This window comes from Mus caroli, unplaced genomic scaffold, assembly GCF_978045245.1.
Source record: "Mus caroli unplaced genomic scaffold, Mus_caroli_1 scaffold_15, whole genome shotgun sequence".
Lineage (NCBI taxonomy): Eukaryota > Metazoa > Chordata > Mammalia > Rodentia > Muridae > Mus > Mus caroli.
In genome coordinates, this window is record NW_028227270.1 from 71,206,639 (window position 1) to 71,234,491 (window position 27,853).

At 43.6% G+C, this 27,853-nt stretch overlaps 1 long non-coding RNA gene and 1 pseudogene across 3 annotated transcripts in view; one reads left to right on the forward strand and one right to left on the reverse strand.

The window, feature by feature from the left end:
- The window catches only part of LOC147001002 (uncharacterized), a 120,509-nt gene that overhangs the window by 76,709 nt on the left and 15,947 nt on the right, over positions 1 to 27,853 (reverse strand). The window contains exons 4-7 of one of the 3 annotated variants that reach the window (XR_015045337.1): positions 27,594 to 27,749; positions 18,964 to 19,075; positions 18,224 to 18,299; positions 17,158 to 17,518 (exon numbers count right to left, since the gene is read on the reverse strand). This is a non-coding gene — a long non-coding RNA (uncharacterized LOC147001002). Of the gene's footprint in view, positions 1 to 17,157; positions 17,519 to 18,223; positions 18,300 to 18,858; positions 19,076 to 27,593; positions 27,750 to 27,853 lie in introns of those variants that run through there. The other 2 variants (XR_015045335.1, XR_015045336.1) reach the window with 2 other exon arrangements.
- Positions 1,019 to 11,067, forward strand: LOC147001004 (uncharacterized; annotated as a pseudogene).

Below are 27,853 nucleotides of genomic sequence, written 5' to 3' on the forward strand. Positions count from 1 at the left end.
ACAGAATGAACAGATAGGGTTCTGCAGACAGAAGACAGCGTGACAGTGACAATATCAAAGAAACAACTCAAGTTCCACAGAGAAGCTCACTTTCTCAAAAACTAAGAACCTGATCTACTCATGTAGGTATCTTCTAGGAGCCAAACATACAATGTAACTTTCTGGTTGACACCTGAAATACACCTGAAAGAATGTTTGGCTGAAGCAGACACAGGTGAAAGAATGTTTCCTATAGGAAACATATGAAATGACAAATAATGTTTAGATGGATCATTAATATAATCCCACAGAAAGTTGGAGCTTGAGGTTTGGTTTGCCTCGCTCCATTTTGCTACTCATTGCAGGTGTAAAGCTTGTATTGGTTCACATTACAATTGCTGAGCTTCACCCATGGAGTCCTCTTACAGAGAAACTCACCAAAGAACTTCTACTGAGATTCCTGAGGATTTTGCTGCTTCCTTGAACTCAGACCTCATTGGCAGTCTCACAGATTCGTCTACATTCAACTGCCCTCGCTGACTCTTGTGTGGTGTCTGCCCAGTGGTCTGGTCTGCAGGAACTGATTCCTGTTTGGTGTTTGCTAGGGAACTGGACTGAGACCAACAAAGTTTGTAGTTGCCCAGTAGAACGATTTCTATACAGGTCTGCTTCCCCCATATCCTAACAACCTTTCTTTCCCACTTCATCTGGTGGTTTGTGGGCTAGAGGGAATTTAACCCTTGTTAAAGTAGGCTGAACAAAACAAATGCCTACACAGAGGAGCACTGATACTCAGGGATAAGGAACAACACATGGCCAGAGGTCTATTTATGCCTGACTCAGCAGCAGGATTTGGGAAAAAGGAAGCAGGAAAAGGACACAGGAGGTGACCTTGTCCTGGAGGCTGGTGAGGGGCTGTGGCAGCCTCTCTACTGCCAGCAGCCCTTTGTGATGAGGAGGCCACACCTGTGTGATGTGCCCTGAGCCCTCCTGACACATCTCACACTGCACTCAAGGACTCAGTAGCCTGAGAGCTGCATTGCGATTCAGAAGATGGAGAATTTTCTCTCTCTGATGAATAGCATTATTGATTCATGGATGAGCCCCAGCTCCATGGACATAGCAATGGACATGACCATTGGCTTTATGTGTAGAGTTGGGCTCTTTTTCCTACTTATCCCCTTCCTGAAGGAGTACCCAGTATCACCAGCATCTGAAAATGAATGGGACAAACCACAGGTGAGGAGAACCTTAGTTCACACACACTGGAGCAGCAGTCTGTTGTTCATGGCTGTTGCTTTCACGTTTTCTAGGAAAGCTGGTTTAGTGACATTTAAAAAAAAAAAAGTAACAGAATATAATCTTTTGTTTTAGTCTTAGATATGAGATATGGGGCTGCTTCAAAATATCCACAGCAGCTGAGTATGACTTGCCTGATGTCCAAGACAGGGCACGATTTTGCTAGCAGATGATAGTTTCTCTGTTCTGGTAGCTTTAGTGATTCTGGGGATGTTTCAGAGACTACATAAATGCTAGTTCCCTGGAAGACATGGTGGGTTGTCCTTTGATGTTGGTTTTTATTGCTTGCTTGTGTTTGTACTTTGATCAGCAGTTATGTGGACAGAAGACAGAAGAAATAGAAATAGGATATATTGACAGTGAAGATGAAATATCCCCAAGGAACTCAACCCCCGCCCCACAATCAGCAGAAAGTATTAATAATAACTATCCATTTCCCCTCTATGGTTTTCTCCCCCTTACTATCAACTGTTAGGGGATAGAATGGGTGGAAGGAAAAGGGTGGAAAAGATTGGAAGAAAGACAAAGAAAGTAGCTAATGTTTAGCTACAGACATTAAGAGGAAATCTCTAGAAAGAGTCTGATGGGATTGACAGGCAGGGCAGAGGTGAGAGTGGTCCTGAGGTGTCTTCAGGAAGCTCACAGACCAACTGTACATGGTGACAGAGAGGCCACTAAGGATGAGTGAGGCTCCATGAACAGACTGCATTTCAGAGTTGGGGGGGGGGAACAGGAGAAGCTCAGAGGAGACCATCAGTCCTCTGTTCAGGGGCTTCTTTTGATTGTACTGAGCTGATGGGAAGCAGGTGATGAGACCAAGGGCCTCAGGTCAGGGCTTCAGTCTCCTCAGCTCTGAGAAAGCAGGTATCACCTGACATCCCAGACACAGCTGCAGAGCTCAGCCTTGGGTAGGTGCTTGTGGGATGAACACTAACTATGGATATCTGTGGTAACTGTCCCATAGACAGTGCCTTCTTCTGTTTTTCCTACAAGATGACAAGGAAATGTGTTTATGCACAGTATGAGTGTGTCAAGGATGGATGAGAGAACACTTCCTGGAAAATGCAGATTTCATGTGTTTGAGGACCAAAGAGAGCAGGAAGCTTATCTATAAGAAAAAGGAAGAAAGGTCTCCAGCTCATTTGTGTTGTTTCTAACTGGCAGGATGTGAAGAGGGGGCAGAAGAAGACAAGTAAGAAAACTGCTCCTGGAAAAGGGAGGCTTATGCTTTCCTGAGGAAAGAAATTCCCTCTGGCTTAGCCTTTAGTGAAGAGGACATGGTATGCAAGAAAGATGTGGTGGCTTCTGGGAATGAAAATCATAGAACCCTCAGGTTTTGGGATAGAAAGGAGCTGTGGTTGGCCTGGGATGGGTGCTACAAATGGGAGTGTTGTTCAAGGCACTAGAGTGATGCTGTGAACCTGGATGGGGGGACCCAGGTTCACATGACAACAGGTAGCTTCAACCTCTCAAATGCATTCCTCTTTCAGATCCTGTGGCTATTAAAATGTTGTAAGTGAAATTATAAAGGTTGAGGTAGGGGCAAGAAAAGTGTACATGGAGAGATGAGGCCCCTCCATTCCCCTTGCTCAGGTTCAGTTCTCTGTTCTTGTGTTATGGTGCTTGAGCACTAGAGTCCTAGCATGGGGAGTGACAAGAGGATGCCTCACACCTGTGTGTTCTCATTTCTTATCTTGATCCTACTTAACTATCTCCAGGTTGTACGGATGGAGGAAAAGAGGAGGAAGAGACCAAGACTATATCACAACCTATGGAAATGTAAGAATCTTTGTCCTATGAAATTTTCATACCAGATGTGGGCTCAGGGTCTGGGCATCTTCATACTGAATATACTATGCAGGGTGGGATTCCAAGGCATCTTTGTTGGATGTGAGGCTAAGGGGCATAGGATATGTAGGCGATGGAGGTACCATATTAACACAGACAGATGGGCCTCTTGATCCTCTGATTGGGGCTGATGCTTTTGCCTCCTGTATTTGGCAGTCCCAACAAGCAACGTTACCTGGACTTCACACGACAACCCTTTGAGAACCACAGACAGAAAAAGGATCCTCTTCCTCTCTCACAGCTGTCCTCTTATCTCAGGGTCATGGAGGATCCTTCACAAAACAATGTTAGTCTATTTTTCTCGGTACATTCTATACTGACTCTGAATAAGCTGTGGCTACTGCCCATGAGTTCAGAAGACCTTCCTTGGGAAGACGGAAATCTGTGAGGTTTACTGATGACAGTGACCCTGAGGAAGCTCCATCCCAGGCAAAATGACTTCCATAGCAGTCCCAGTATCAGCCATTACCTCACCAACTTGTGACACCAAACTTGGTAGGTGAGAAACAAATCCAAGAAAACAAAATCCTCCCAAGATCCACTCCAAAACGAACACGGGAAGCTCCATCCCAGGATAAAAGACTTCCACAGCATTCCCAGTATCAGCCATTCCCTCACCAACTTGTGACACCAAACTTGGAAGGTGAGAAACAAATCCAAGAAAACAAAATCCTCCCAAGATCCACTCCAAAACAAACACAGGAAGCGCCATTCCACGCTAAAAGACTTCCTCAGCATTCCCAGTACCAGCCATTACCTCACCAACTTGTGACACCAAACTTGGTAGGTGAGAAACAAATCCAAGAAAACAAAATCCTCCCAAAATCTACTCCAAAACAAACACACGAAGTTCCATCCCAGGCGAAAGGACTTCCACAGCATTCCCAGTATTAGCCAGAACCTCACTAACCTGTGACACCAAACTTGGAAGGTGAGAAACAAATCCAAGAAAACAAAATCCTCCCAAGATCTACTCCAAAACAAACATAGGAAGCTCCATCCCAGGCTAAAGGAATTCCACAGCATTCCGAGTATCAGCCATTACCTCACCAACTTGTGACACCAAACATGGTAGGTGAGAAAGAAGTCCAAGAAAAAAAAATCCTCCCAAGATCCACTCCCAAAGAAACACAGGAAGCCCCATCCCAGGCTAAAAGACTTTCACAGCATTCCCAGTATCAGCCATTACCTCACCAACTTGTGACACCAAACTTGGTAGGTGAGAAACAAATCCAAGAAAACAAAATCCTCCCAAGATCCACTCCAAAACAAACACAGGAAGCTCCATCCCAGGCTAAAGGTCTTCCACAGCATTCCCAGTATCAGCCAGAACCTCACTAACCTGTGACACCAAACTTGGAAGGTGAGAAACAAATCCAAGAAAACAAAATCCTCCCAAGATCTACTCCAAAACAAACACAGGAAACTCATCCCAGGCTAAAGGACTTCCACAGCATTCCCAGTATCAGCCATTACCTCACCAACTTGTGAGACCAAACTTGGAAGGTGAGAAACAAATCAAAGAAAACAAAATCCTCCCAAGATCTACTCCAAAACAAACATAAAAGCTCCATCCCAGGCTAAAGGACTTCCACAGCATTCCCAGTATCATCTATTACCTCACCAACTTGTGACACCAAACTTGGAAGGTGAGAAACAAATCCAAGAAAACAAAATCCTCCCAAGATCCACTCCAAAAGAAACACAGGAAGCTCCATTCCAGGCTAAAAGACTTCCACAGCATTCCTAGTGTCAGCCATTACCTCACCAACTTCTGAAACCAAACTTGGTAGGTGAGAAACAAATCCAAGAAAACAAAATCCTCCCAAGATCCACTGCAAAACAAACATAGGAAGCTCCATCCCAGGCTAAAGGACTTCACCAGCATTCCCAGTATCATCCATTACCTCACCAACTTGTGACACCAAACTTTGTAGGTGAGAAACAAATCCAAGAAAATAAAATCCTCCCAAGATCCACTCCAAAACAAACACAGGAAGCTCCATCCCAGGCTAAAAGACTTCCACAGCATTCCCAGTATCAGCCATTACCTCACCAACTTGTGACACCAAACTTGAAAGGTGAGAAACAAATCCAAGAAAACAAAATCCTCCCAAGATCCACTCCAAAAGAAACACAGGAAGCTCCATTCCAGGCTAAAAGACCTCCACAGCATTCCTAGTGTCAGCCATTACCTCACCAACTTGTGACACCAAACTTGGAAGGTGAGAAACAAGTCCAAGAAAACAAAATCCTCCCAAGATCCACTCCAAAACAAACACAGGAAGCTCAATCCCAGGCTAAAGGACTTCCACAGCATTCCCAGTATCAGCCATTACCTCACCAACTTGTGACACCAAACTTGGTAGGTGAGAAACAAATCCAAGAAAACAAAATCCTCCAAGATCTACTCCAAAACAAACACACGAAGTTCCATCCCAGGCTTAAGGACTTCCACAGCATTTCCAGTATTAGCCAGAACCTCACTAACCTGTGACACCAAACTTAGAAGGTGAGAAACAAATCCAAGAAAACAAAATCTTCCCAAGATCCACTCCAAAACAAACACAGGAAGCTCAATCCCAGGCTAAAGGACTTCCACAGCATTCCCAGTATCAGCCATTACCTCACCAACTTGTGACACCAAACTTGGTAGGTGAGAAACAAATCCAAGAAAACAAAATCCTCCCAAGATCCACTCCAAAACAAACATAAAAGCTCCATCCCAGGCTAAAGGACTTCCACAGCATTCCCAGTATCAGCCATTACCCAACCAACTTGTGAAACCAAATATGGTAGGTGAGAAACAAGTCCAAGTAAACAAAATCCTCCCAAGATCCACTCCAAAAGAAACACAGGAAGCCCCATCCCAGGCTAAAAGACTTCCACAGCATTCCCAGTATCAGCCATTACCTCACCAACTTGTGACACCAAACTTGGTAGGTGAGAAACAAATCCAAGAAAACAAAATCCTCCCAAGATCCACTCGAAAACAAACAGGGGAAGCTCCATCCCAGGCTAAGGATTTCCACAGCATTCCCAGTATCATCCATTACCTCACCAACTTGTGACACCAAACTTGGAAGGTGAGAAACAAATCCAAGAAAACAAAATCCTCCCAAGATCTACTCCAAAACAAACATAGGAACTCCATCCCAGGCTAAAAGACTTCCAATCATTCCCAGTACCAGCCATTACCTCACCAACTTGTGACACCAAACTTGGTAGGTGAGAAACAAGTCCAAGGAAACAAATTCCTCCCAAAATCCACTCCAAAAGAAACACAGGAATCCCCGTCCCAGGCTAAAAGACTTCCACAGCATTCCCAGTATAAGCCACTACCTCACCAACTTGTGACACCAAACTTGGTAGGTGAGAAACAAATCCAAGAAAACAAAATCCTCCAAAGATCTACTCCAAAACAAACATAGGAAGCTCCATCCCAGGCTAAAAGACTTCCACAGCATTCCCAGTATCAGCCATTACCTCACCAACTTGTGACACCAAACTTAGAAGTTGAGAAACAAGTCCAAGAAAACAAAATCCTCCCAAGATCCACTCCAAAAGAAACACAGGAAGCTCCATTCCAGGCTAAAAAATTTCCACAGCATTCCCAGTATCAGCCATTACCTCACCAACTTGTGACACCAAACTTGGTAGGTGAGAAACAAATGCAAGAAAACAAAATCCTCCCAAAATCTACTCCAAAACAAACACACGAAGTTCCATCCCAGGCTAAAGGACTTCCACAGCATTCCCAGTATTAGCCACTACCTCACTAACCTGTGACACCAAACTTGGAAGGTGAGAAACAAATCCAAGAAAACAAAATCCTCCCAAGATCTCCTCCAAAACAAACATAGGAAGCTCAATCCCAGGCTAAAGGACTTCCACAGCATTCCCAGTATCAGTCATTACTTCACCAATTGTGACATCAAACTTGGAAGGTGAGAAACAAATCCAAGAAAACAAAATCCTCCCAAGATCCACTCCAAAACAAACACAGGAAGCTCCATCCCAGGCTAAAGGACTTCCACAGCATTCCCAGTATCAGCCATTACCTCACCAACTTGTGACACCAATCTTGGTAGGTGAGAAACAAGTCCAAGTAAACAAAATCCTCCCAAGATCCACTCCAAAAGAAACACAGGATTCCTAGTCCCAGGCTAAAAGACTTCCACAGCATTCCCAGTATCAGCCACTACCTCACCAACTTGTGACACCAAACTTGGTAGGTGAGAAACAAATCCAAGAAAATGAAATCCTCCCAAGATCCACTCCAAAACAAACACAGGAAGCTCCATCCCAGGCTAAAGGACTTCCCCAGCATTCCCAGTATCAGCCATTACCTCACCAACTTATGACACCAAACTTGGAAGTTGAGAAACAAATCCAAGAAAACAAAATCCAACCAAGATCCACTCCAAAAGAAACACAGGAAGCTCTATCGCAGGCTAAAGGACTTCCACAGCATTCCCAGTATCATCCATTACCTCACCAACTTGTGACACCAAACTTAGTAGGTGAGAAACAAATCCAAGAAAATAAAATCCTCCCAAGATCCACTCCAAAACAAATACAGGAAGCTCCATCCCAGGCTAAAAGACTTCCTCAGCATTCCCAGTACCAGCCATTACCTCACCAACTTGTGACACCAAACTTGGTAGGTGAGAAACAAATCCAAGAAAACAAATCCTCCCAAGATCCACTCCAAAACAAACACAGGAAGCTCAATCCCATGCTAAAGGACTTCCACAGCATTCCCAGTATCAGCCATTACCTCACCAACTTGTGACACCAAACTTGGTAGGTGAGAAACAAATCCAAGAAAACAAAATCCTCCCAAAATCTACTCCAAAACAAACACACAAAGTTCCATCCCAGGCTAAAGGATTTCCACAGCATTCCCAGTTTTAGCCACTACCTCACTAACCTGTGACACCAAACTTGGAAGGTGAGAAACAAATCCAAGAAAACAAAATCCTCCCAAGATCTACTCCAAAACAAACACAGGAAGCCCCTTCCCAGGCTAAAAGACTTCCACAGCATTCCCAGTATCAGCCATTACCTCACCAACTTGTGACACCAAACTTGGTAGGTGAAAAACAAATCCAAGAAAACAAAATCCTCCCTAGATCTACTCCAAAACAAACATAGGAAGCTCCATCCCAGTCTAAAGGACTTCCACAGCATTCCCAGTATCAGCCATTACCTCACCAACTTGTGACACCAAACTTAGAAGGTGAGAAACAAGTCCAAGAAAACATATTCCTCCCAAGATCCACTCCAAAAGAAACACAGGAAGCTCCATTCCAGGCTAAAAGACTTCCACAGCATTCCCAGTATCAGCCACTACCTCACCAACTTGTGACACCAAACTTGGTAGGTGAGAAACAAATCCAAGAAAACAAAATCCTCCCAAGATCCACTCCAAAACAAACACAGGAAGCTCCATCCTAGGCTAAAGGACTTCCACAGCATTCCCAGTATCAGCCCTTACCTCACCAACTTGTGACACCAAACTTGGTAGGTGAGAAACAAATCCAAGAAAACAATATCCTCCCAACATCTACTCCTAAACAACCATTTCCTTGTTTCAAAAGTAGGGCTGATGTAGTGTCATGTCCTACCAGTGAGAAAAGGTTACAGGCAAGCCTACTAGCTGGAAGCCTGCCTGCAAAACAAGGACTGTGTTGAAAAGACACCAAAGTTACGATGCATCAAAATTTCAAAAAGCTATTAGCAAGCCCACTGAGCACTTGCCCAAGGGCTTTCTCTATTCTAAAGGTTTCGGGCCAGCCACCATCCATCCTGAGCATGGCCGAAGCATTCAGCACCACAAGGAGCGAGGGAATAACCAAAATGCAACAAATTGGAAAGAACAACAAGGAACCACATTCAGATTCCTCACCTACTCCTAAACCAACCAAGGTTCAGGGACATTTCCCATCAACCACTGTTCATTATTCCAAGAACAGGCCTCATTTCTCCCAGACTGCCCAGCCCTCCATCTTCAAAGCCAAACCCTACAAATGCAGGAAATGGAAGGGGCCTGTGCCTACAGGGCTGCCCTTAAAGAGGGACATAGCAAAATGTGATGTGCATAACACCATCAAAAAGGACCTTGGTGTTGGGGCACAAAAGGTGCCTGGCACTGCAAGCAGCAGCCCAGGGAAGGCACTGAGACCCAGGAAACCTGCACTGAGGACAGAAAAGTGGCCCTACATGAAACCAGCTGAGCACTATTCCCTGCTTGAGGCAAAGACCAAAATTAAGCCAGCATCACACATCACAGACCTTCCACTGAAACACAGGAGACCCAATCTGCAGATGCTTGTGGCAAGGAATCTGACCCCACCTGGAGTTCCAGCCTCAAACCTCCCCCAGGTTGTGTATCCCGCCTCACCCATCTGTGATTCCAAGGCTCCCAGGGTCCTGGAAAAGTTGTATCACCAGGATCCAGATTGAACAAGGATTAAAAGTACATCAGTTGTGTGGCCAGAGAGAGCTGAGTTTATACACTCAACTGCAGAGGCTCAGGAGAACCAAACAGCCCCTCAACCTGCTTCCAGCCATGGGGCCACAAAGTCCCATCCAGATCCATTGCTGAGATACCTGAGTGTTCAGAGACCTACTTCCTACTTCCAGGCAGCAAATCCCCAACAGATCAGGACCATCTGAGGCATTGGAAAAGGCAGTCAGACTCCAAGTACCAATCGCAAAATGGCCAAGCATGCAACACAGGAGAGCTTTCAGGTGGTGGACTTAAGACATCACCCCAGGGTTATGACAATGGAAGGCCTTGGAGAAAGGGTCAGACATTCAGATGCCAAACAAACTACTGTGGAGGTGAAAGAAGAGCCACCTCATGCATGGAGAGTAAGTCTGGGATCCAGTGAGAATCACAAGTGCCAGGACATCAATATCAGTCTCAGGGTCTTTGGGTCTTTAGGGGCCAACAGATTCCCAGCAAATCTACAAATACCTACCTGACAACACTCGCAGGACTCAAGTCAGAATATTTTGAATTCAAAACTGCAGTCAAGAGCTTGGCTTGTCACCATCCAGTTGGCCCCACTAGAGTCCACCCTGCCATGGTCAGCCTGCCCTGACAGGACTCTCTGCCCAGCTTCCAGGCTAGTTGCAAAAACACCAAGAGTTCCCAGGGCTTATGTGATGTATTCCTGAAGAGACAGGAAAGGGTCGAAACTAACAACATCAGTGTTCCAAAGGATCAAATCAAAGTGTTGGATCTCAACGGATTTCACCTTCATGAAGAGAGGCAGAGCACTCTAAGATCTACAAGCATAAGTCAGGGAGAAAGGCATGTGAGAGTAAGTCATTCCATCCCGAGCTCCATCGAGCTCAAGGATACAGCCAAGACTTGGATACCAGAAAAGGGAGAGGCTACTTATAAGTCCTCTTGGGAGAACATCCTAAGTAATTCTTTTCATTGTGGAAACCTTAGCACAAAATGCAAGGGTCAGCAGGATATTCTAAAGAATTCTAGCTCTCTACCAGCTACTGAGCAGATACAGAAGGTTGTAACAATAAAAGAGGCCATCTACCATATGCTAGATGAAAATACATGCCTAGCGAATATTCTGTTACAGATCTTAGAGAACACTGAAGGGGACCAATCAAATGTAAAAGAGTTGTACAAAGTAGAATCACTGAGATCCAAGCTGTGTACCTCAAACCACACCTCTGAGGTCTGTATGACACTACCATAGCAGAGCACAAAGCAGGATGAGCTGTGGCCAGGACAGCCCAGAGGAGCACAACAGTCCATTTACATACAATGGAAGTGGAGACAAACTGCACTCAGGAGTTGATGCCCAGAGAGCCTGTGAACAACATACAAAGCAAGTGAAAAAAGAAATGGGCATTAAGCTGTTACCTAAACCAAGGGGAATGAAAATCCATGTAGGTACAGGGTAACTAGAGACAAGCACAAGCCAGTCCTTGCTGTCCAGAGATCCTGTACACCTGGCAAAATTAGGATCAAGTTTGGATTGGGGCACTGTCCACCTAGAAGTCCTAAGGGGCTGCCACCGTTCCTTCAGATACACACAAATTGGAGACAAAGAGGAGCCTAGTTTTACCCATAAAGCCTTTGACCCACATCAAAGTACAATGAAAGGAATGGGTGTTGGCTGCCCTATTAGTTCCAAAGAGAACCATCCAGTCAATATCAAGGAGAACTGGAATCCAGTGGCACTCAGGTGTTGCTGGCCAAAGAACCTCTGACACCCAGTAGACCAGAGTAGATCAAGGAGCAGGTGGCTCAGGCCACCCATGCCTTCACACACCAGGAGTTTCTAAAAGATGTCCCATCTGCCCAGTCATTGTTTCCCCTGTGCCTCCTGGTAATAAACTTGAGTTTTTCCTATAAAGAATCTTTTCCTTTCTCGAGCTCATCCTTCTGTGCTCATGGCTCCATCCCAGAAAGGAAGTGATCCCTGGTTCACATTCCTGCTTTTGAGCAGAGCTGTTTCTGTCCTACAGTGATGGAGCAGGGGAAGGTTCCTCCATGCATGTTGGTATTAACAGCTTGTGTACTCCTTGGGCTCCAGCTCAGGAGTACAGGGGCTTCCTCTGGCACATGGCTGGGCTTTGTCTCTGGTCCTTTGAAGCATATTTTCCCAAGTCCACTCACTTCAGTAACTAGTATTTGCCAGTGGGGTTAGAAACTTTTAGTATGTTTGGTGACTGTTTATATTTGTGATTTATTACATATGCTGAGCCTTGAGCACTCTCCCACTTTACTAGCAGTCTTTCTCTGCAATTTAGAGGAGCATATATTTTGGCTCTGAGCCCTTCATTGGTTGTATATCCTGGCAAGAAATTATCCTATTCAAAGAACTTTCCCCTGGAAATTGAGTTACAGGTGGCTGTGTACCACCATGTTAGTGCAGGTAATTGAACATTAGTCCTGTCCAAGGCAGCCTGTGCTTTGAACTACTGAGCCACCTCTCCTGTCCCATATGTCCTAACATTGTAAGAAATGACTTTAACTAGTTCATTCCTCAAAATAATTTCATTTTCCCCTTTATTTTTGTATAGCTGTCAAATTCTAAGGAGAAAAAGAGAAACCTTAAATGTTATCATGATTATTTTAAATCATTTAATAGTATATTGAATTCTCATTTTCATTACATTAGAGTGTGTATCACTTACCAGAACCAGTATCACTACAAAACTGATTTTTTTCAAAGATTTCTTTTTTTATATGTAAGTATTCTGTAGCTGTCTTCAGACACTCCAGAGGAGGGTATCAGATGTTGTCATGGAGGGTTGTGAGCCCCCACACAGGGATTTTAACTCAGGACCTTTGGAAGAGAAGTCAGTGCTGTTAACCACTGAGCCATCTATCCACCACCAAAATTGATTCTTTTTAAAGAAAAACATGATGCTAATATTTTAAGTTTAGAACTATTAAATGTATCTTTACATAATATTGTAAAACTTTCTAGGGATTCCAACTTGCATTATATATTTTTGTAAATGCAAGTCATGTTTTAAAATTATGGCCACTCGACCACTATAATTTATATGGATTTGTTTTGTGCTCCTTAACGTAAAAATATATAAGTAAATGTGTCGTGAGGGAGAATTCTGGGAAAAGGAGTAGGAAGTGAAAGAATATGAATAAAATATTGTATGAAAAACTTACCAACAAAACAAAAAAAATGCTTTGGAAAGTAAAAATAGATGTACTATTACACCCGGTCAAATAACATTAACTTAAAGTTCTCTCTGATATACAGAAAAACAACTGACTGCTGCATATTGAACAGCTAACCAGCTACTTTGCTCACTTCACAGAGCTTTCCTCTCTGCAATTTTCCTATAAGATCTGCTCTTGGGATGGACATGTGCTATCCCTGTTCCAGCCCACTTCACACTGAAACTCCATTCCCTGGATATGTCCCTGGATATGGACTTTGGGACATAACTGGGTCATAAGCATTGCAGTGAAACCCTTGTACATAGAAATAGAGAAGAACTTCTATGCGCTCTGTCATCTATGTGTAGTATATATTTGTGAGATATGTGTATTTGTGTGTATGTGTGTTGTGTGTGGAGTGTGTGTGTGTGTGTGTGTGTAAACCTTTCCTTTATTTCCCTCTAACAGATTGGTGTACAAATACAAGAGGTGAATGTGCAAACCAGGAAGGAAGTCCTTACTGCCACCCATTCATGTTGTAGGCAACTCCTCCCTAGTTGCACATGGCCTTGCAAGGGTCTGAAGTGTATATCCCAGGGAAGACTAGGGCAGGGGAACTCCAACTTACATAGATGTATATAGAAGAAATCAAACTACTGGGTACTACCTTTTCTGGTGCAGCATTGCAGGGAGAAACACCCACACCTCTGTGGGTAATCACCAACCTAAGCTCATTAAGTGAACCCTATACACTCATTGATTCCCAGAGTAGATCCTGTCTGCGTGTGTCACTGGGAGCTGAGGAAGAAGGATAGATATTTAGCATCCCCAGGGGAAGAAATGCTATTGACACTTAATCTGACAAACTTTTACTTCTTTTAATATGTCAGGGCAGGAGGTGTCCAGCAGGACCTTACTCTACCATGATATGTGGGTCATTACAGGAGGAGGAATGTCCAGCAGGACAGGATACCTATCTGTATCTCAGGTGACACTGTCATCAGTAGGTTGTCTAGCAGGTTCTGGTACCTGGCATTGTACATGCCACAGTAGAAGAGATGCTGTCAAGGCAGGACTGATATCTAGAAATCTATTGAGTGTCCTACATGTCTTGAGGTAGCAAATATCTAGAGGGTGTTAACAGGGAGGTAGGTGCATGCTCAATACATACATAAGTCTCTGGGTTATTAGGCCCTGTTGCATACCACGTGCAACTCCACCTGCCAACAGAGAGCTATGATTAGTTCCAGCTGGCAAGCTCTTCCCTGCCACACAAAATATGCTGGTAACCTGGCCTCACCACACCACACTCTCCCACCACAGAACTTGAACTTCTCTCTGCAGGAGACTTAATATCCAGGCCAAATTCACACAATGTGATGTTGCTGTGTGCAATGCTGTTCTCATTGGTTAGTGAACAGAACACATCATCGGTGCGAGGAAGTGCTATGACTGTTCCACCTGTACACAGCCTATTTCTCAGTGTGGTTCACCAGATCTCCCTCGGCAGCGTGTTCCAGCACCGTAAAGATATGGTTTTTGGTTTTGATCACGTGGAACAGCTTCGTTATATTTGGATGCCTATCTCAATCAGGTTCACTTAGTCATTTTTCTTACCCCTTTCTGTCTTCTGAAAGTGGCCTACACCTCCTTGTTGAGATGGTACAGCTCAGGAAAGCAGCCTTTGTCAAGGGTCATGAAGATGAGATGATCTGAAAGGGGCACAGTTTTGGAGGACCTGGTCTACATGTTAGCTTCATTGTGGCCTGCTCTGTATATTTGCCTGAATGTTGCTTGACAATTTCCATCCTAACACCAGCTGACAAAACACTGAGATGAAAACCATGATATTTCACACAAGAGAAACAGGTCAGGAAACAAGATTTACTGCTCTCATTTCACACATAGAAAAGTGAGAGGGAGTTAAGATGGTTCCACGGTACACTTCAGGGTCATAGAAAAATAACATTAAAAAAAAAAAAACACTACAACAACGACAACAAAAAAACCCTAAAGCAGTAGCAGAACCTAACCAAACAGACGATAATGAACAATGAAAAAAATGTGTTGTCCTTGGAAAATCAGGTGAAACTGAGGAAGAATTACCACAACTAAACAAATGAGAAGATATAGAATAAAACTATAGATACAGAAATACTATAGCAGATACAATAAGGCTCTAAGAACCATTATAAGAGATCTCAGAATCTGTAGAATAGATATAGGAAACCTATGACACAATCCATTATGAATGAGGGAGAAATGGGTAAATTTCCAATTACATATAAATTGCCTGAATAGATCAGTAAAAGGCAATGAAGAAATATTAATAAACAAATACAAATCAACAAAGTGCTCAAGACCACAAATATTCTTGAATGAAAACTTCCAGAAGTTTAAAGAACACCAAAGTTCCTAAAATAATTCCATAAAATGGAAGGGAAGGGACACTTCCCAATGTGTCTTAGAAAGCCAATGTTACCCTGTAACCAAAATCAGATAAAGTGAAAATAGGTGGTGGACCTTCAATGGATAGAGTTGGTTACCACCAGACCTGATGACCCAAGTTTAATTTCTCAAGCCCAAATAGTGGATTAGAGATCTGTCTCACAATTTGTCCTCTGATTTTCACATGTGTGCAGACACACATATGCAATTAAATCTACATTAACCAGATATTATGTCAAAATTTCCATGTAAAATGTGAAAACCTAACAAGATGGCTTGATACTTCACGATAGTTAACACACATTTAAAATATCAGATTCATGATCAAGATCACTTCCTTCATGAATATGGAATGAGTCTTAAATACACAGATCTTTAAATTAATATCATGTGAAGTATAAACAATACAAAAAAGTGTGTAGCCTTAAGAGTGACATTTTGTCCTTTTCCATCATGATTAAAAAATAAAAGGAGAGGCTTTCTTAACTGTTGGTATTTGGGAATGAATAACAATTAGAATTTAAAGCCCCTTCTAACACGGCATTTTACAATATTAATTGCTCACTTACTGACATGTTCTCATTTGAAAAATGGTCGACATGTTTCATTCATTCCTTTTATTGGTTTGATATTGCATTAGCCATGGCTGTTAACTCTGGTCTATTAAAGGGAATAAGCAAGAAAAAAAAAAAAAAGAATGACATTTGGTCCTTTTCCAGAAAGTAGGTGGAAGTAGGGATAATGCTCCATGTGATAAGCCAAGTCCCTAAAGACAAATGTGCTGTGTTTTCTCTCCTATGCAGAATGTGCACGTTTGGCAGAGCCTGGAAATAAGAGGTCATGAAAGAGGGGAGAGTTCTGCTTCTCTAGGGTGTTCCATAGGACATGTGCTGGCCTGGGGTCTGGGTGTCTCAATCACTACACACTGTCCAGGAGTGCTGCACAGGGTTCTGGGAGGTTCAGAATCCAGACTCTTGCAGCCCCAAGGTGTCCATTAGACAGACAGTGGGGAGAGAGGCTCAGTGCCTAGGACCCAACCAAAGTGATTCAGACAAGATGAGAAGGCATGGTGAGGGACCCACCTCACTAGCAAGCCTGTTGTGGATGCTTATCTTTTATCCTCTCAGTGGTAGCTCCTTTCAGCCCACCTCTTTGGGAGGTTGTTCCATCACCGTATGGGTTCATAGAACATAAAGGACAGTGTCACAAGAACCTCAGAGCAAACAAAGTCTGTTCCTCCATTGAAAACAACCCTAGAGCCCCCTCCCCCCACCAAAAACGGACAGAAATAAAAAATATGAACAGAACAAAGCTCTCCAGAAAGCCTCACCACCAGGGTAATTGAAAATGTCTGACAAACTGTCCCCTGAGATAATGCTGTGAAGGACATAAAGTGTTACACACACACACACACACACACACACACACACACGGACACACACACGGACACACACATACACCCCGCCCCCCGCATGCACACACACGCACACACTGCATAATTCAAGATCCCAAGATTCTATGGCACTTCTCAGTCTGGAGAAATAAACATTTTGTTCCTATTGTGGGATGCATCTGGAACGCCTTTCAGTCTCGCATAACTTTCTGTCTGACCCTCAGGCCTGCATACACTGTAGAGTATATGTGTATGCACTAATCAGTGCAGCAGGACCTGTCACTATGTCCTCAGGAGTTTCTTATACCTACATATAAACATGGGATCACACAAGGTAATCAAAGACTGTTTTCAAAAGACTTGCCCTGGTTTTTAGGTACCCAGAAAGATACTTAGATAAAATGCCCACCCAGGCATCTCTTTGTCTGTGGACTCTGAGGAAAGAGTCTCTAACAGGCCTGACTCATAGCCTAAGGCTCTGAGTGTGGGATCTCCAGACCATCACAGTGTCAGCCTGCCTTCTTTCATAGCAGAGAATAGGTGTCCAATGTGTCTATGTTGAGAAGTGGGGATTACTAGGAGACCTGGTTCTCCCTCTACTACTCTTTAATTAATTGTTGAGAGAAATATGAATTCTTTGCTTGTGTGCAAAAGCCTGGGATTCATCAGGAGACATGAACCTGGAAGCAATAGCACCTGGATGCTGTTGTATAGTAGCATTTTGCAACATGTAAGAGCAGAGCCTCCTGGTCCCTTGGCAAGCAAATCTCTGGCACACCTGGCATCACCAACTCAGAAGACTGGATTCGAATCCACAGCCACACTTTTAGATGAAGAATTCAGGAGGGAAATGAGTCTGCTACAGGAGGCTAGATACAGACCTGGAATTTAAGAGTCCCAGGGTGAGTGCTTCCCCTTCCCTGAACCTGGTTGCTTTTGAAAAATATGGCAGAGGAAGGAAGAGCAGCCTCTTCCAGAGCATTGATGCTCATGCCAAGCACAGGACAGTGGGACCCTGCCAACCCAGGGCTGAGAGCTGCGGTTTACACAGAGATATGCCAGCTTTCAGGTCCAGAAGACATGAGATGAGGGTGACCAGAGGCATGGTGATCCCTACACTAGTACACTTCAAGCATGGCTGACAGCCTGGCTCCACTGCAGCCTCCCAGCTGGACTTCCCAGGCCTCTGCTCATGAAGATGAGGGACAGCCAAGTCCTCTTCCATGTCCTCTTCCCATGCCAGTTACAATAAACTCGGGCTTGCAGGGAATAGGATTCTTATTTGACACCAATTTAGAGACAGGAATAATCAGCATTTGGATGAGTGCATAGCCTGCTGCAACAGCTGTTTATGCCACCACATCTAGCAGAGCAGCTGACAGCAGGGTGTAGTGGCTGTCCTTCATACTTCCCATATAAACAACCTCTCTGCAAGCTCCTCTCCCTGAACGCACCCAAGGACAGCACCCACCACTTATCAAAGACCCTCCTGGTCTTTTTTAGTTACTAGTCAGCAAACAAGTCACAGGAATGCTGTTTCCCAAATCACATCTATGGCAGAATGCTCAAGCCAGGCCAGCACTCACCTCCCACCTCCTCATTCATGATGTCCAGACTCATAGATTGTGAGAATAAAGCAGAGGTTAACTTCATTCCACTCTCCTGAGAGAAAAAAGAAGGTATATGATTCTTTTTGTTGATTTGTTTTTCAAGGCAAAGTTTCTCTGTATAGCCCTGGCTGTCCTGGAACTCACTCTATAGACCAGACTGGCCTTGAATTCAGAAATCTGACTTTCTCTGCCTCCCAAGTTCTGGGATTAAAGGCCTGGGCCACACTTCCTGGCAAGGTAGATGATTCTTAAAAGAATCTCCACGAAAGCAGGTTCCATAAACTGAGCTCACATGTCCAGGAAGCCAGCTGTTTAAGGATTGCAGGGGAAATACAGCTGACCCCACCACTGAAAACTGGTGTTTGCAAAAATGCACAACAGAGCTCACGCTTTCAAAAACATATCTAGAGAAAATTGCTAACTACCCCATACTGCCCCTGCAAAACCCCTTTCCCAATTAATGAACATTAGCTGCAAAACTCCTGCTTTGTGTGCAGGCTAAATCATCTCAGTCTTATGTGCCCTGCCATCTTGTAGCAGCATATACTATCCTTAGCATCCACACGCCCCACCCACAGAATTTATTAGAAATCAGGACCTATTATACACACCACTGGGGGCAGCCAGCAGCCAGGTGTTTCATCAGACTCTCATGGACACCTCCATATCAGTACAACGTACTGACATGCCTCCATGGCACAGACACAGACTCTTACAGTGTAGTAAAACAGTGCCAGGCTGACGGCATCCAGGAGGGCCTGTTACATAGCAGTATATGATTGATGTGCTGCGTTGAGTATGAAACATATCAGGTTCAGTATGTCCCTCCTGCAATCAAAAAAAAAAAAAGCTAGATATCGAGTATTGTTACACACCTCACACCTTACATAAGCATCTAGCTATCAGACCCCCTGGTCTTCTACACATTGTGCAGGCACTGCTAATGAACAACCCTGGTATAACCACATTCCTTTTGAAAACACTCAAGAGGCACTGATGCGTGGCAAGCCACCCCCAAGCCTGTACTCACTGAAAATTCCTGAATTTCTTCGCATAACTATCACTGGACTCTCAAACCTCTAGGTAATGAATAATGACACAGAAACTTATATTTGTTTATTGTAGCTTGGGCCTTAGCTTACTACCCCACAACAAGCATGTATAACTTCATTAACCCATTTATTCTAATTCACATTTCTCACATGTCTCATAAGCTCATGTTCAGTACATCTGACTTCCTGCATTTCTGGCTGGAAAATCCCTCCCACCTCAGATTTCTTCCAACAGTTCCTCTCTCATCCCATAAGTTCCACCTTCTGTATTCTGCACAGATATAGGCTTGCAGCTCTTTATTAAAGCCAGAGAATGCCTTAGGCTAGTAAGGAGGACAGAGATAAAGTACACTCAGTGCACAGAAATGCTACTCTAGTAAAGACCCAGCAGGGTGTCAGTCCCTCTAACACACCCCATCACCACCACAACCCCTGCTGGAAATCATCCCTGACTGACACCACCTCCATGCTGTCCATCACAACGGTGTGTAAGTGTAAGAATGGGTTGCACAATACTCTAGAGCCGTACCTACACAACTATGTGCTAGGCTCCAGTGATCTATGCCCTCTCCCAAACCAAACATATGGTCTTTGGTGTTATCTCCTCACCATTGCCACCCAAACTACACTGGCCTCCCTTGTACTACTGCTGGCCTGCCATGTACTGCCCTCCAACCAAAATTTTTAGAAATCAGGCTTTGTTGGACAACACTTCCAGGCTGTCATTTCAAATACAATGCTGGATATTAGAGCCTTCTACACAAATGTTCTTCTTGCACCCCACATAGATCACTAAGCATCCATGCCCAACTGAACAATGGGGGTTATGGCCACATATACACATCTAGGTATCTTACCGAAAAACACTGTTAGAAGCAGACCTCGCAAGATATGCACCTCTGTTGAACCCAAAGCCACATGTGTTTGGCTGGCCTTGCTGGGCTCACTATCCCTAGACTCTGCAAATTCAAACATACCTCTTGGTATCAGGTCCTCTCCCTCCTTCATCCCAAACCAACATTTACTCTTATGTGTTTTCCCATGATGGTAGTCCTCTGCCATGTTTCAGGTACACATTAGGTTACATGACAACAGTACACACACACACACACACACACACACAAACACACAAAGACTGCTAGGAATCAGGTCCTCCTGAATACTTCCCCTGTCTCTGCCACCACATACACATTGTTATGCACTGGACTCTCTTGGACAACCTTCATCAACCCTCCATACAATGTTACCTTGCCCTATTGGACACTACCCAGCATCCTGTGATAGGAGCAAGGTTTTCTTGAACATGGTCCCTACAACACGGACAGCAAAATATTTATTTTAAAGCCATACTAACTAGACTTAGCACTTTTGCCATCCTTTCTAAAATTACAGGTGTCAGGCCTCCTAGACAACTGTGTCAACTGACAACCTACATAGAATTCAAGATATCAGACCCTACTGGACACCCTTCTACCACAAGTGCCATCCTACTATATAACCCTAAATCTCAGCTGCCACTCACTGCTACCATGTATATACTAACAGGTGTCAGAGCATGCCTGGCGCAGCCTCAGACCCTGAGTGGATACCAGCATAGCTTCAACATCTATAAACTTGTAGGTATCAAGGATCCTTGTCAAACATTCATCCAACATTTCATTGTTTATGTAAAAATGAATCAGAGTATGCATCTCACTTGTGTGAAGATGGTTTTCATCTTTAAGAAATACTACAGCAATATTCACACAATACTGTTTTCAAACAAATGAAGGATTATTTGAAGTAAATATTTGATGGACACATCAGTATTACAAATAGAGACACAGTTTAGTTCCTCTGAAAATGTTCTCAATTGAAAACTTTGGTCATGAATGGATGAAGTTTAAAGGACCCTTGCTCTTCACCACAAAGCCTGACAGCCTCCTGCTGTGTGGGTCACAGAGAAACCTTGATAATCTTATGATGGCCTGGGTGATCCTAACCACTAAAAGATCATGGGCACTGAGGTCCCAGGGTTCCCAAAGTCAGAATATGGTACTAGGTAAATGTCTCAGGAAGACAAACACAGCCCTGAGCTCACCCATACTCAAGTTATAAGATATCCTGGTAGACCACCATCTCTCGTACACTGTCATATATAAGGATTTGTTAGATACCCCACCCTTCTAACATCAAATCCCCAAATAATATTAGTCAGAATGGCTAAGATAAAAAATTCAGGTGACAGCAGATGCTGGTGAGGATGTGGAGAAAGAGGAACACTCCGCCATTGTTGGTGGGATTGCAAGCTTGTACAACCACTCTGGAAATCAGTCTGGCAGTTCCTCAGAAAATTGGATATAGTACTACTGGAGGATCCCACAATACCTCTCCTGGGCCTATATCCAGAAGATGTTCCAACCGGTAAGAAGGACACATGCTCTACTATGTTCATAGCAGCCTTATTTATAATAGCCAGAAGTTGGAAGGAACCCAGATGCCCCTCAACAGAGGAATGGATACAGAAAATGTGGTACATTTACACAATGAAGTACTACTCAGCTATTAAAAACAATGAATTTATGAAATTCCTAGGCAAATCAATGGACCTGGAGGGCATCATCCTGAGTGAGGTAACCCAATCACAAAAGAACTCACATGATATGTACTCACTGATAAGTGGATATTAGCCCAGAATCTTAGAATACCCAAGATACAAGATAACAATTTGCAAAACACATGAAACTCAAGAAGAACAAAGACCAAAGTCTGGACACTTTGCCTCTTCTTTGAATTGGGAACAAAACACCCATGGAAGGCGTTACAGAGACAAAGTTTGGAGCTGAGACAAAAGCCTGGACCATCTAGAGACTGCCATACCCAGGGATCCATCCAAAAATCAGCCTCCAAACGCTGACACCATTGCATACACCAGCAAGATTTTGCTGAAAGGACCCTGATATAGCTGTCTCTTGTGAGGCAATGCCAGTGCCTGGCAAACACAGAAGTGAATGCTCACAGTCAGTTATTGGATGGAACACAGGGCCCCCAATGGAGGAGCTAGAGGAAGTACTCAAGGAGCTAAAGGGGTCTGCAACTCTATAGGTGGAACAACAATATGAACTAACCAGTACCCCGGAGCTTTTGTCTGTAGCTGCATATGTAGCAGAAGATGACCTTGTCGGCCATCATTGGGAAGTGAGGCCCCTTGGTCTTGCCAACTTTATATTCCCAAGTACAGGGGAACGCCAGGGCCAAGAAGTGGGAGTCGGTGGGTTATGGAGTGAGGTGGGTGGTATGGGGGACTTTTGGGATAGCATTTGAAATGTAAACGAAGAAAATACCTAATAAAAAATATAAAATAAATTCCACTCAATATCCTATCATACACTGTACATAACAGTAAGCAAGATTTCTAAAATGTACATATATTGTTCAGTTCTGATAGCTCTCCTAATAATTATCATTTATTATAGATCACTTCTCATTCTGCCAAATAGCTTTTCTCTTCTTGGACTGTTCATGACTAGGTTGTAAAGCATCCAACTTAGAAGCTAATCATTCTTACAAACCTCCTCTCTATGGCAGTTCCAGGACTCAGTGTCTGGATTCTTTGTTAATCTAAACTCTAGATTTCTACTCAAAATGGGAGAATATCTGTTTGCAGTATGAATTGTTTTTTAAAAAATTAAGAGAAAAAATAAAATAAAAATAAAAAAATCTTTCCCAACAATAAAATTTCACATGGCTACTCATGTGTCATCAGGGGTGGATTTTGGTATATGGTAAAAAAAAAAAAAAAAAAGAAAAAAAAAGCCTTAATTAGAAAGAATTAAAATATTTTAAATTTATGCGTTGAAGGTTTATAAAAATTCAGAGGTTAGTTGTTAAATAATAATTGACAATATAGGGCTGGAAGGTTATCTCAGCGGTAAAGAGCACTGACCTTTAAAGATTTCTTAACCTGCTCATGGAAATATGCCACTAGCCTTGGACGACTGCCCCCACTGAATACATCCTTTTAGAATTGTTATAGTTTGATGATTAAAATTAATAATGATGTTACTTGTTCTATTTGTGATTGTTTCACTGGATAAAGTTTCTAAGAGATATTTTTGTGCTATAATATTCCAAATTATTTTTTTGGTATTTGTGATTGTTTCACTCGATACAGTTTCTAAGAGATGTAATGTTTGGTTTTTAATGTATAAAATTCCCTGCTAAAGAGCTGCAAAGTATGCGCAGATTCAAACTGCCTCTGTGTTTGTTTCTGTTTGTCACCACCTAATCCTTACCCATGTGGCCTTGAGAACCCACATCCCAGGGACCCCCATACACAGCTGGGGTGGTCCATGACAGTATGCACTCACTGATAAGTGGATATTACCCCAGAATTCAGAACACCCAAGATACAATCCACAGATCACATGAAGCTCAAAAACAAGGAAGACCAAAGTGTGGATACTTCAATCCTTCTTAGAAGGGGATCAAAATACCAGTGGGAGGAGATACTGAGACAAAGCAGAGAACAGAAACTGAAGGAAAGGCCATCCAGAGACTGTCCCACTGGGGATCCATCCCATATAGAGTCACCAAACGCAGACACTATTGTGGATTCCAACGAGTGCTTGCTGACAGGACCCTGATATAGCTGTCTCCTGAGAGGCTCTGCTAGTGCCTGACAAAGAAGTGAATGGTCACAGCCATCCACTGGACTGAGCACAGGGTCCCCAGTGGAGGAGCTAGAGAAAGGACCAAAAGAGCTGAAGGGGTTTGCAGCCCCATAGGAGAAACAACAATATGAACCAACCACTATCACCAGAACTCCCAGGGACTAAACCACCAACCAAAGGGTACCCATGGCTCCAGTTACATATGTAGTAGAGGATGGCCTTGTGGGACATCAATGAGAGGAGAGGCCCTTGATCCTATGACAGCTTGATTCCCCAGTGTATGGTAATGCCAGGACAGAGAAGCAGGAGTGGGTGGGTTAGTGGTGGTGGGGGCGGGGGTAGAGGATAGAGGGTTTTTCAGAGGGGAAATGAGGAAAGGGGATAAAATTTGAAATGTAAATAAAGAAAATATCTAATAAAGAATTAAAAAACAAAACAAAACAAAACAAGTGGGCCTAGCAGAATGAACTCACACCTCTCCTGTCACTTTACCCTTTTCCTGGGCCTTTCTCAGAGTGGGCACATGAAGGACAGGGGTGTTCGTCTCTTGAAAGCACATTTTACCATGAATTAAATCTGTTCTATAATGTCATCTATATTGTTAGGCTCCATTTTGGTCCTGGTTTGGGCCTTGAGGACCAACCTCGAGCCTGGCTCGAATTTTGAGACCTGTCTCACACACTTCCATATGGTGATGACTCAGCAAGACCTCTTTGGTGTTGCCTCTCTGGCCTACCACTGTTGATGTAGAGTTATGCCATTGGCCCTGTCAGTCACTCCATACCCTCCATCACCCTTCCCCTGCCTCCTACATCATCTTACCCCACCAAAAATCCCCCAATGTTATGAAGTTATATAACTGAGAGGCTGATATCATTAAATTGAGTGTCTGCTTCAACAAGACTCAAGGCTGTGTGTGTTTCTTTTGGTTCATCAACACATACCATCCTCCTCAGCCCTGTAGTGTCGGGGCAGGACCTCTCTTCTCTTGACTGGACCTGCCCAAAAGGAGCCAGATAGATATAGATAGATGTAGATGTAGATACAGATACAGATATAGATATAGATGTAGATAGATAACAAAACTATGCGCAAGGGTCTAAATATACCCATAGGTGAAGAGTTCATTGGAGGAAAGGGGAACCAGAAAGCACCTGAGGGGTACTGAGGCTGTCCATCACCATTTTTTGCATCCTGTTTAGACACGAGCTAATGAACCTGGGGTCTGACACTGCACTGCCATTCAATCTTGGCCATCAGTGGACTGAAACCCCTAATTTATGTCCTGTTCTGAAGGCCCTGAGCAGGCCCAACTATTTCCATTTAGGTTCTATTCAGGGGCCTTGTTTGTAGCGCCATCCTGGAACTAGCCTCCTATCTAACACAAGAACAGTGTGTCTTACCTAAGGAAAGCCTGAGTACACAGGCTGGTTAATGTCCTCTAAACACAATCTGTCCACCACAAGAATGGAGGATGCACCCTGGGAAAAGGAGGAAGTAGACTTGGGATTGTCCCTGCACCATCACACTTCAGCAGTGTAGATGGCTCATCACAGAGAATGGAGCCTTGTGGCTTGGAGATGTGCTCAACCATTGGACATGTGCCACGGCACTCCGGTCGAGTCAGCCTGTCAGGCAGGAATGCCTAAAAGCTGCTCATGAGGAAAAAAAGAGTTTCACGGAAGCTCCCTCCTGAACTCTGGTGAAAGCCATGCTCTCCAGTTGGGTCAGTTTGACAAGCAGAAACTTGGAAGCTGCCCACAAGGAAAAGAGTTTCATGGAAATTCCCTCCTGGAGTCTGGTGTTCCCCCTAACCCATAAAATTAATGTTCCACTCCCGAGTTAGTCTAGTGTATGGATCCACGTGCTCTCTATTTAGTATTACCTTATTATAAGTGCCTTTTAAGATTGAATTCTGACATAGCTAAAGCCTCTCCTAGTGTTCCAAGATCCCAGATTACAGCAAGGGAGTTTAACCTATTCAGTAACTAATTAAGCATTACAATAGACAGAGCCATTAGCTCAATTGGTCTGCAGAAAGAGCCTGAGAATCTCACTGAGATAAAAATCTTTACTACAGGCTACATTCCATGGCAAGAGCTAGTTGATATACTCTCCTGATAATGGAGATTCTCAAGAAAAGGTAAGATTTAGCAAGGCCTAGGAATTTAGGAGTCTGTGACACTACATTATTCTTGAGGCCTGTCAAGAGTTAAAATCCCCTGGTGCTATTAACACTAAAGAGTGAAATTCTTGCCTGGCATTAGGCTGATCCTAGGCAGGGCTGTTAATCTCTATTGTAAACATTTATCTAGTTCCTGCAAATTCCTTTCTTTTGTATCTGGTAAATTTCAGTGTACCTTGTCTTATTGTGATTTGTAGCTCCTGATAATTCGCTGTAATATAAAATAGTCTAATGCTCGAATAGAGATTACATTCAGATTCTACAAAACCTCTCCTGTGTGTGTCTGTTTGTCAATTAATCCTACTCTTTGTCCATCTGCTCGAGAGACTCATTCCACACGGACACAGGGACCCAGAGGGTCTGCGGCACTGGGTCTGCGGCAGACACGAGGCCCTCTCAGGTTTCAGGGCCAAGCTGATATCCCTGCCAGAGATGCTTATAGTGGTAATTCTCAACCTGAGGGTCATAACCACTTTGGAGGTTGTAGATCAGATATCCTGCATATCAGATATTTACATGATGATTCATAACAGTACGATATTTACAGGTTGGAGGTAGCAATGAAGTAATTTTATGGTTGAAGTGTCACCATATCATAAGGAACTGTATCAAAATCTTGCAGAGTCAGGAAATTTGGAAACCACTGGCTTATAGGAAGGAGATGAGGCCAGAAGGCCAAAAGGGGAAGCAACTATATAATGCTATAGTGCTTTGATCAGTGACTGCTGCTTACACTGAGTGAATTGTACATAGATTCCCAACACTACTTGAACATGAAGTCTATAAGAAACCGCTTCAAACTTCAAACGGGTCCATGTGTGCCCTGTGCCCAGGAACTGGCAACAAGTCTCAGTGTTCATTGTGATGTTCTTAGCTATGGTCTGTGGTATTCTTAGACACACTGCAAGGAAGGCACCTTCTGTAATCTGCTAAAAGGTAATGTCTGTCATTTATGTTATTAGGGTATGTGCTCCATGAACATAAATTGAATATGCCCAGGAGTGGGGTGGATGCTTAGGAGTTTAGTGAACTCCTATACTGAGCATGCTCAGGGCACTAGTGTCTTCCTGCATGGAGCATGTGCAGGGATAGACCCACACTTCTACCCATATACACAGGCTCATGGGGTGAACTGCCCATGGTTTACTTGCTGGAACAGGATGTGGCTTCCCAAATAGGATGCCAATGCTCTCCTCATCCTCTTCAGGTAATAAACCTTTCTCCTCTCTTTTGACTCATCTCTGTTTAGTTTCTCTTTCACTCACTGCCAGGAGGACCCTTGGTGTTTGTCTTGCATTTAGAGAATCAGTGTAGTCCACACAGCAGGCATCTGCCATGCTGCTCTCTAAATTTCTTCTACATCAGTGACATGACCTGCTGGGCCTACACAGTTCTACTTCACACTACTTCAGGACAGTGAAAGCCCTTTAGGGATAGAGAGTTGGTGGTGGACTTACCCCTCACATGCACATTAACAGTGTCCGGGGTAGGGAACGGGAATATGGATGGCCCTTCCTCAAGTTGTCCCATCCAGGGGACAGGTGCCAAGGTACGTTCATCTCTCAAGGCTCAGCTGAAACACTTTCGCATCCTGTTCAGGAATATTGTTGCAGCTTCAGGAGGAAAAAAGAAGACATGACTGTTCAGCCTAATAATTGTGCAATGGAGGACCAGCAGGATAAACCTGGCAACACACACATATACACACACAAACAAA